Raw genomic sequence first — 9,310 nt, forward strand, 5'->3', positions numbered from 1 at the left:
CTCATTGCTTCCCTACAATAACAAGATGGCATTTTCCCCTATCCCAACTAGAGAGTATGGGGAGCTTTATGGAAATGATGGAGGAGAAAGGGATTCGCTAAATCTGTATTTGATGTCCTGGTAAACGCTTAAGAAATGTATGTATGAAAGTGGCTATAACCGACACAGAAGAAGCCTTGAGAAGTGAATTACAATATAGAAAACCAAACAGGTTTCAAAATTGGCCTCTGGGTAGCACACACGTGAGGGAGACAAGAGTCACGCTGCAAAGGCTTTGAAAGCTAAATTCATAGCTGAGCTACAGCCCATAAAAGCAGGCCAGAATATGCGTTCCAAACCAAAACAGATTGATCACTTACTAAAATGGAAGATTTTCAAAGGAACCATGTACAAACAAACAAACAAACAAACTCATAGAAAGAGAGATCAGGTTACCTGAGGCAATCGTTGGGGGAAGGGGAAATTGGAAGAAGGCTGCCAAAAGCACAAACTTCCAGTTATAAGATAAATAAGTACTGGGGATGTAATGTACGATATGAACAAATATAATTATCACTATCTTATACAGTGCTCATATATATGTTATATATTAAAGTTGTTACAAGAGTAAACCTTAAGAGTTCTAATCACAAGGAAAAAAAATCTTTTTCTATTTCTTTAATTTTGTCTACATAAAATGATGGATGTTCGCTAAAGTTATTGTGGTAATCATTTCATGATGTATATAAGTCAAATCATTATGCTGTACATCTTAAATTTATACAGTGCTGTATGTCAATTACATCTCAATACAACTGGAAGGAAAAAAAAGCAAATGCAACACTATAAAATAGATAAATAATAAAAGGAACCATGTCATATAATATTCAACAAGCCCAAGACACAGTCTAAAATAGCATAGTTGCATTCTCCCTTGTAGACCCATAGTTTGCCTTGCTGCTACTCCCAGCTAGAAATCTTCCCTAGTAATTCCTGCTGCATATATTCAGTTTTAATTTCTTGTGATTCAGAAAGTCTCATGGGAACAGAGGTCATAGCCCGGAGCCACCTCAGTGTGTGTAGATATCCACAGACAAGAACACGTTGTGGTTTACAAATAGTCTGTTCCAGAGACTCAGGGCACCCTGAGGCAGGTATAGAATGGACATGGCTGGTCAGTCCTGGGAGGCTCATGAAGAATAATGTGCAGGGAGTGGGACCTTTTGTCCTGGGAAGATGGGTTGGGTACACTTTTCAGGAACGCATACCAAGGGTTAGGGAGTCTGGACAATGGTCAACTTAGCCTAGATGAGGAACCAAGGTAAGCGCCTCCTGAGAAGTTCAACTTCTCCTGCAGTGTCCACTTCTGGATGTAAATACAGTTATCCTCCTTAGAAGTTATACAAATGAACTCAAATACTCTCTCAGTTGCCTTGATCATCTGTAATGAAAAATAGGAGTGTGGCAAGGGCCTGAAGAGTATGGAAGTGCTTTAGTCAGCTTAAGCGGCTATAATAAAATAGCATAGACTGGGTGGCTTAAACAACAGACATTTATTTCTCACAGTTCTGCAGCCTGGGAAGTCTAAAACCAAGGTGATGACAGATTTGGTTTCTGGTGAGGGCCCACTTTCTGGTTTGCAGATCACTGCCTTCTTACTGTATTCTTACATGGTGGAGAGCGAGCAAGCTCTCTGGTCTCTTCTTATAATGCCACTAATTCCATGATGAAGACCCATCCTCATGGCTGTCTAAATCTAATTACCTCCCAAAGGCCCTCTCTCCAAATACTATAACACTGGGGGTTAAGGCTTTAACATATGGATTTGGGTGGACATAATTCAATCCATAGCAGAATAATTCCCCCCCCCCCCAATATGTCTGTGTATTAATCCCAAGAACCTGTGATTATGTTACCTTACATAGCAAAAGGGAGTTTGTTGGCGTGATTAAATTTAAGGACATTGAGTTGGGGAGATTATTCTGGATTACCTGGGTGGACCCGATTTAATTGTGTGAATATTGAAAAGTAGAGAACCTTTCCTAGGTCTCAGTCAGAAAAGTAAATGTGGCAACAGAAGAGTAGTCGGAGAAATGCAACACTGTCAGCTTTGGATATGAAGGCAGGAGACCATGACCCAAGGAATATAGGAAGATTGTAGAAGCTAGAAAAAGCAAGGAAACAGGTTCTCCTCTAGAACCTCCAGAAAAGAACACATCTCCAATGATCTTTTTTTTTTTTAATTAATTAATTAATTTGTTTGTTCGTTTTTTTGGCTGAGTTGGGTCTTTGTTGCTATGTGCAGGCTTTCTCTAGTTGTGGCGAGTGGGGGCTACTCTCGTTGTGGTGCGCAGGCTTCTCATTGTGGTGGCTTCTCTTGTTGTGGAGCACAGGCTCTAGGCGCGCAGGCTTCAGTAGTTGTGGCACATGGGCTCAGCAGTTGTGACTCATGGGCTCTAGAGCATAGGCTCAGTAGTTGAGGCGCACGGGCTTAGTTGCTCCGTGGCATGTGGGATCTTCCCGGACCAGGGCTCGAATCCATGTCCCCTGCATTGGCAGGCGGATTCTTAACCACTGCACCACCAGGGAAGCCCCCCCAATGACATCCTGATTTTTAGCCTGGTGAGTGAGATCCATGTTGGGTTTCTAACCTATAGAACTGTAATAAGACACATTTGTATTGTTTTAAGCCACTAAAGTTGTGATAAGTTGCTAAAGCAGCAAGACGTGATTAATACAAGGGAATCTGTGGGAATCCAGAGTCCTAATGTTTCAAGAGAATTTGTTGGGCTCTAGGAATTCACCCAACCCCATTCACCCAGAGCTGTTTTTAAAGACCTTGTATTTTGGTGGGGACATGGAGGTTGGAAAAGTTTGTTTGTTTAAATGTTGATTTCATGAAAAGGCATATTCCTGCTAATATGGCCAGGATGCTGGAATTTAACACAGGAGGCTGGCCAGGGTAAGAAAGGAGTTACAATTCAGGAATTCCCTGCTATGAAGAGACTAAAGAATTTATCCTTACACATATACCCAAACCTTTGGAGGAGAAAGTGTGCAGAGACCCTTTCCAGGCTCCCCTAACATGAATCGCTGGGCCTGTGCAATCTGGGAGATTTGATGGGGGTTGAAAATGAAGGACAATCTGTTTTCCTGTGGAGGCTGCAGTGACACTGAGGGGACTGGCCACAAATACCAGATAATTCTGGATTAAATCTGAATTCCCAGTTTGGTTTATGATACTCAGCATCTGTCATGTACTGATTAGTCATGTGCATACCTTAGTTTAAAAAGTATCTATTAAAATCCTTTGCTCATTTTTATTGGATTGTATTCTTCTTATTAAGAGTTCTTTCCATAAATTCTTTGTCTGAGAATTTGAGACATTTAAAAATTTTTAAATGTGCAGTGGGATCTCACTGTGGTTTTAAATTGCATTTCTCCAATCCTTAACGATGTTGATCATCTTGTATGTGCTTATTTACCAAATGCACACTTTCTTTGGTAAAATTTCTTTGTCAATTACCTATCTATCTATCTATCATATTCTCTCTCTCTCTCTCTCAGTCTGTGTTATTTGTTTTTATTTTCGTGGTGTATTTTGAAGTCCAAGTCATGTTTTTTTTTTTTTTTGCATGATTGATGCTTTTGGAGACATAAGTGAAAAAAACGTTCCTAACCCAAGACTGAGAAAATTTTTCTTCTATGTTTTCTTCTAGAAATGTATAATTCTAACTTTTATGCTTAGGTGATTGACCTATTTTATATTAATTCATTGTATGGTGTTAATTTAGGATTGAGTATTTTTTTTTGTATGAATATTTACTGTTCCAACTCCATTTGTTGGCAAGACTATCATTTCCCCCACTGAATTATCTTGTCATTTTTGTTGCACCGTAGAGGTGGGGGTTCCGGAGGATGAGTTCTCTAGTCTGGTCCATTGATCTATATGTGTAAACTTTCTCACTATCATATATATTTCTTTAATATAACCTAAGTATGTGATTAAAACTGCTAGTGTAGGTCTTCCCTCATTTTTTAAATGGTTTTAACTACTCTGAAATATTTGCATTTTCATGTAAATATTAAAATAATCTCATAAGTTTCCTCAAAAATGCACGTTACTATTTTCATTACTATTATATTAAAAAATGAAACTTCTGTGGAGTTTTCCAATCAATGATCATAGTATACATCCCACCGTATTTACATCTTCTTGGTTTCTTGCAGCAAAATTCTGTAGTTACCTGGATACAGGTCTTGCACATATTTTGCTAAAATTCCCACTAACTGTTTTGTGGTGTTGATGCTATTGTTTATCCTCTTGATTTTTAAAATTTCATTACTTTTTTATGTTAGACATTTTATTAAGTATGCAGTGGTATCTCTGTGATTTTAATTTGCAGTTCTCCAATGACTAATTAGTTCAGCCCTTTTTATATGCTTATTTACCATATGTAGAACTTCTTTTGTAAAGCAGTTGTTCAATTTTTTGCCAATTTTGTATCTGGTTATTCATATTCTTGTTGAAATTTGAGAGTTCTTTATGTATTCAAGATACAGTCCTTTATTAGCTATGTGATTTTCCCCTAATCTGTGGCTTGCCTTTTATTCTTTTAACAACATCTTTCAATTAGCATAATTTAAAGTTTAATGAAGTCCAGTGTTTCAAAAGGTTCTTTTTTCAGCTTTGATGATTGTGGTTCAGGGTGATTTGTGAGACTATGATCAAGATGAAAATCAGAACCACAGGTATCTCAAGACTCGAGTGTAGGAGGGTATGCCTCTCAGGTTACTTGGCTCTTGGCAGAACTCAGTTTTTTGCCTTGAGACCCTCTTCACCTGCCTCATGTCATGGCAGCTGGCTTCCCCTAGAGCAAGAGAGATAAGGGAGATCAAAAGAGTTTGTCCCAGAAGGAAGATGCAGTCTTTATAACCTAGTCAGCAAATGGCATCCCATTACTCTGTAACATTCTATGCCTCAGAACTGTGTCATTAAATCGAGTGCACACTCAGATGGAAGGGTTTACACACAAGTATGAGCAACAAGAGGCAGGAATAATCGAAGGATATCTTAGAGGCTGTTTACTACACTTCACCCTCTGGCACCTAAAATTCACAACACTTCCACAGGCAAAATACTCTCATCCCCTCCCAAGGACTCCCAAATTCCCGTTAAAGTATAAGCTAAAAAATCCGGAATCTTATCATCTAGATCAGGTCCAGATATGGGTGAGACACCGCTGGTGTATTTCCTTTTGCAAATTACTAGAATCATCCCATTTCATGGAAGGGAACAGAGATCTCAAGTACTTATGTAGCCATATATTAGGCCCTGGGAAGTCCCTGGCCAGATCTTGTGGAAGGTCACACAAAGATCTGAGGCCAGTTATGAAGCTCCCAGGTCCTAGACTGGGCTAATTATGTGCAACATAAATGGCTTCATCTTCAGCCTAAGAATGTCCAAGACCTGTCAGACCCTCAGTGGAAGGAGATGCACAGGTCAATAATCAATGCTCGTGGCTCCCACCCCAATCTACAGGGCGGGCCATGCCCAAGCCATTACTAAGGCCAGTCCATGCCTCGTTATGGGACGGGGAGAGAAGCAGGCTTCCTCTTATCTAAGTCTTTGAGGCCTCAACCAGCTCATCTGGTCTGCACTACAGCTTGTTGACTTCCTAAAAGGTCTCAGGTCTCCTTGACCCCTGGAGACCCTATGTGCAGCAATCATAGGAGAGCACAAGTCAAGCAAGGAAATGTGCAGATTGAATCAAGGACTTAGTGAGAGGGCAATTACGGGTCAGAAAGCAGTCACCATGCCTTCATAAATTCTGGATACACACTGGTCTGTAACCAGACCATCAGCTCCTTCCCAGTCCTGGCAAGGCCCAGGGCCAAGAAGGTGTTTGGCTAGAGGACACAGGCAGGTCAGGCTCTGGTGGCACTGTTCTCCTCCAGAGCTCTCCTCTTGGACTGTGACCCCAGGTCATAACCATTCTCCAAGATCTTCTCTGTAACAGCAGGCGATCACTCACTTCAGAATTAAGTCCATTTGATCAGGCACGCTCTGGACCTCTCCAAGTCCCCAGGGTATCGTGGAGGAGACAGGGTTTGGCAGGATGGGCCCTGACTAGCTCATCTAGCCTGCCATGATGACGCCTGAACTCCCAATGTGAGTGCTTCCTGCCTCGAGCCGTGTAGTCCCCCAAAGACCCTCTGAGAACAGGAGACCAGGAAGAGGGATATAGGGCCGCTGGCATTCAGAGGAAAACCAGACTGTAGATAGGAGGAGGTCACAGGCAGCACAGGAACCTCTCCCCATGCACCATGCCCTTTTCCACAGACCTGTCCTTTACCCCATGAGCCAGAGCCCTGTCCCTGCCTTGGACTGGGAGCCAGGTTTCCAGGCTCATCAGAGGAAAAGGGTCAAGCTGCCAATGGCATCCATGAGGCACGGCCCTATTCTTTAAACTACACCCACATCTCAAGACCATCTCCTGTGCGTGTCTAAGACCTTGTGGGATTTACCAGTCAAATGTAACACTCAACCCTCCAAACAGGCCAGATGTTCTCCCTGTCTCCCTATCCCAGATGACTCATGGCTTCCATGATCTTTAAGAGAGGTTCACAAGATGAAAGAAGTTTTCTTACCCCGAAAACACTCTGGATCTAGCACCCTCTCTAGCTTGAGGTTTTATACTCTCAGTGGGGTAAAGACGCAGAGTATACTTGAGATTGAGGAAAAAACAGTGCCAGGAGTGACTTTCAGGTGAGGAAGAATTCAAATAGCAAAGTACACGGAATGAAGACGCAGAGAGGAGATGACAATTTGGGTATACTTATTTATTCTATTATACTGTTGTGTGAACATCATAAGTGTACAAATCCGTGAACTGTTACAAAACAAAACAAGTGCCCACATGCAGATAAGAATTCATGTGCTTAGTGAGCTTTGAGGTCTTGGAGGAGGGGTGATGGGATTAGCAAGAAAGGTGTGTTTGGGATGACTGGTGAGCCTGGGAGTCTTAAGGTGTTTGGGAACACTGACAGGTTTGGGGAGATTTACGAGCTTAGAGATTAAGACAACTAACCAACTGGGTGAGGTGTAGTGAAGTGCAGGAGGCTCTTATTTATGTAGTTTCATTGACAGTGAGCAAGCAGAGAGGGCATCAGGAGCCGGTCACCAACAAGTGGATTGAACTCAATGTTTTCATGCAAATGGGGCTTCTTCGTGGGACAGGAATTCAGGAAAGCATCAACCCAAATTTGTTTTGAGATCTATCTACAGCGTTCAAAGTACAGCAAAGTCAGTCCCCGTCTGCTCTCCATTACTGCAGTCTACCCCAATTCGAGAAGAGAAGTGAATCAAATATTTGAGAAGAGGAAACGGAGTCTTGGTGAAGCCACGGAGCAGAGAGATGGAGACAGGTTGAGAGTGAGGGGGAAGGGAACGGGGAGAAAAAACAGAGACCAGATCACACGGAGAACAGCAACGGGATCAGAAAGTAGGAAGAGAGGGCTCGGGGAACGTGGTAAAGGAGTTGGGAACAGGGACAGGCATTGGGGAGGAGGAAGGAGAGCAGGGTCAGTGAGTGCAGGCAGGGAAGGAGAAGAAAAAGCAGAGAACAAGGAACACGGAGAAGCAGTAGGGAACATGGAGGGAAAACAAGCTGCGGGGTCAGCTGCTTGTGATGCCGTTTCATCCCACCTGCTGTGTACCAGGAAACCTGGTTTTGCTCAAAACGCAGCACCATCCAGGAATCCGTATGGCAAATATTCTGACTCAGATAACCTGTTATACAGATAACTTTGAGGGAACACACGTACAACATTAGAGCCAGAACAACGTGTCCAGATAGCTCCATAAAAGGACACGTTGTGGTTCACAGGGGTCAGTTCCAGAAGCTCAGAGGACGCTGAGGCAGCTGAAGAATCCTCTAGGACTCCCCGTTCTGCAGCACGGTGTCCTGGAGACAACTCAGAGGGCAGAAGACCTTACGTGAGAGGTTCTGTGTGGCCAGGTCCGTGTCTGAGACCCAGCTACAGGGAACGTGCAGGGCAAGGAGATTGGCGTGGGTCACGAAGCCCACATGAGGAAATCTCTGCTTGGGACACCAGCCTCATGGCTGTTCTCACGCAGAATCAATGACGTAGCTAATTAGGAGACAGCAAATGTCCTCACGAAGCTTTTGGTCATCTACGAGGAGAAAAGGAATGACATGGGACAGAAGAGTTTCTGTGGGATGAAGGGCCAGAGTCTTGTTCTTTCAACAGGACCTGTTGGAGGCCTGAGACCCACCTGGCTCCCTCAGCTACAGGAGACTGGGGTAGGGGGCGGGGTGGGGGGTGAAGGGTTCTGGGGCTACAAGTAGGAGGAAACATTGAAGGATATACCTGCCTAACGTTGAACTCATGAAGTGTGTATTATCAGTAACCTTGCTGACATCACCACCAACACTACTATGTCAATATAATGTGGATGACGCACAGACACTAGAGGCCTGTGACAAGTTTCCACAAGGCACAGCATCAAAGAGAATGGAGCCAGACCCCTAGGAGGAAATCCAGGATGTTTTCTTCCTGACGTTTATCCCCCGGCTTTAAGTCAGGTACCCCGGCTGTACGTCACGTGCCCACCCTTACCTCAGATTCCCGGCTTTATAGCTGGTGCCACAGCTTTATTTCACGTTCCCTCTTTATGTCTGGTCCTCGGGCTGAACATCATGTGCCCAGCTTTTGTAACATAACTGGAACTAAATACAAGGGTCCCCAGACTTTACCTCAGTTTCCTTGCATTTACGTCACCTGACCCTGCTTTATGACACTTTACCCTGCTCTACGTCAGTTGACAATGCTTTACGGCACTACCCGGGCTTTGTTTACATTAATTGCCCAGGCTTTACGTCACCTTACCCTGTTTTACGTCACTTGACAATGCTTTACGGCACACCACCGGGCTTTACATCAGCTGACTTTGTTTTACCTCACCTGACCCTGCTTTATGGCGTTTCTCCTGCCTGGCGTGACCTCAGGTTTTCAGGCTTTTCGTCAGGTGATCTGGCTTTACCCGTCTTATCCTGGTTTAACTTTCCTAACCCTGCTTTTCGTCAAGAGCCTGGCTTTCTGTCAAGAGCCTGGCTTTCTGTAACGTGCCCGGCCTTACATCAGGCCCTGTAATAGGGAAGAACTAATCTGGTTTCGTATTACATCTTTCTTTTATTTTAACTTTTGTTTTCTATTTTTACTACAAGATAAACACTAAAGGAATGTTGCCTATAGCTTAAAATATACATAATGGCCTGTCTTCTCTGAGAGCCCTGCCGCAGCCCCA

General features: G+C 43.3%; 1 long non-coding RNA gene across 1 annotated transcript; it reads right to left on the reverse strand.

Annotated features, from left to right (window-relative positions):
* Positions 1 to 6,807: 6,807 nt before the first annotated feature.
* Positions 6,808 to 8,804, reverse strand: LOC132352838 (uncharacterized). The gene is made up of 2 exons (XR_009498890.1): positions 8,623 to 8,804; positions 6,808 to 8,176 (listed from the first exon to the last, which is right to left on the reverse strand). It is a non-coding gene; the product is annotated as an uncharacterized LOC132352838 (long non-coding RNA).
* Positions 8,805 to 9,310: the final 506 nt, after the last annotated feature.

This window comes from Balaenoptera ricei, chromosome 19 (genome assembly GCF_028023285.1).
Source record: "Balaenoptera ricei isolate mBalRic1 chromosome 19, mBalRic1.hap2, whole genome shotgun sequence".
In the NCBI taxonomy this organism is placed as follows: Eukaryota; Metazoa; Chordata; class Mammalia; order Artiodactyla; family Balaenopteridae; genus Balaenoptera; species Balaenoptera ricei.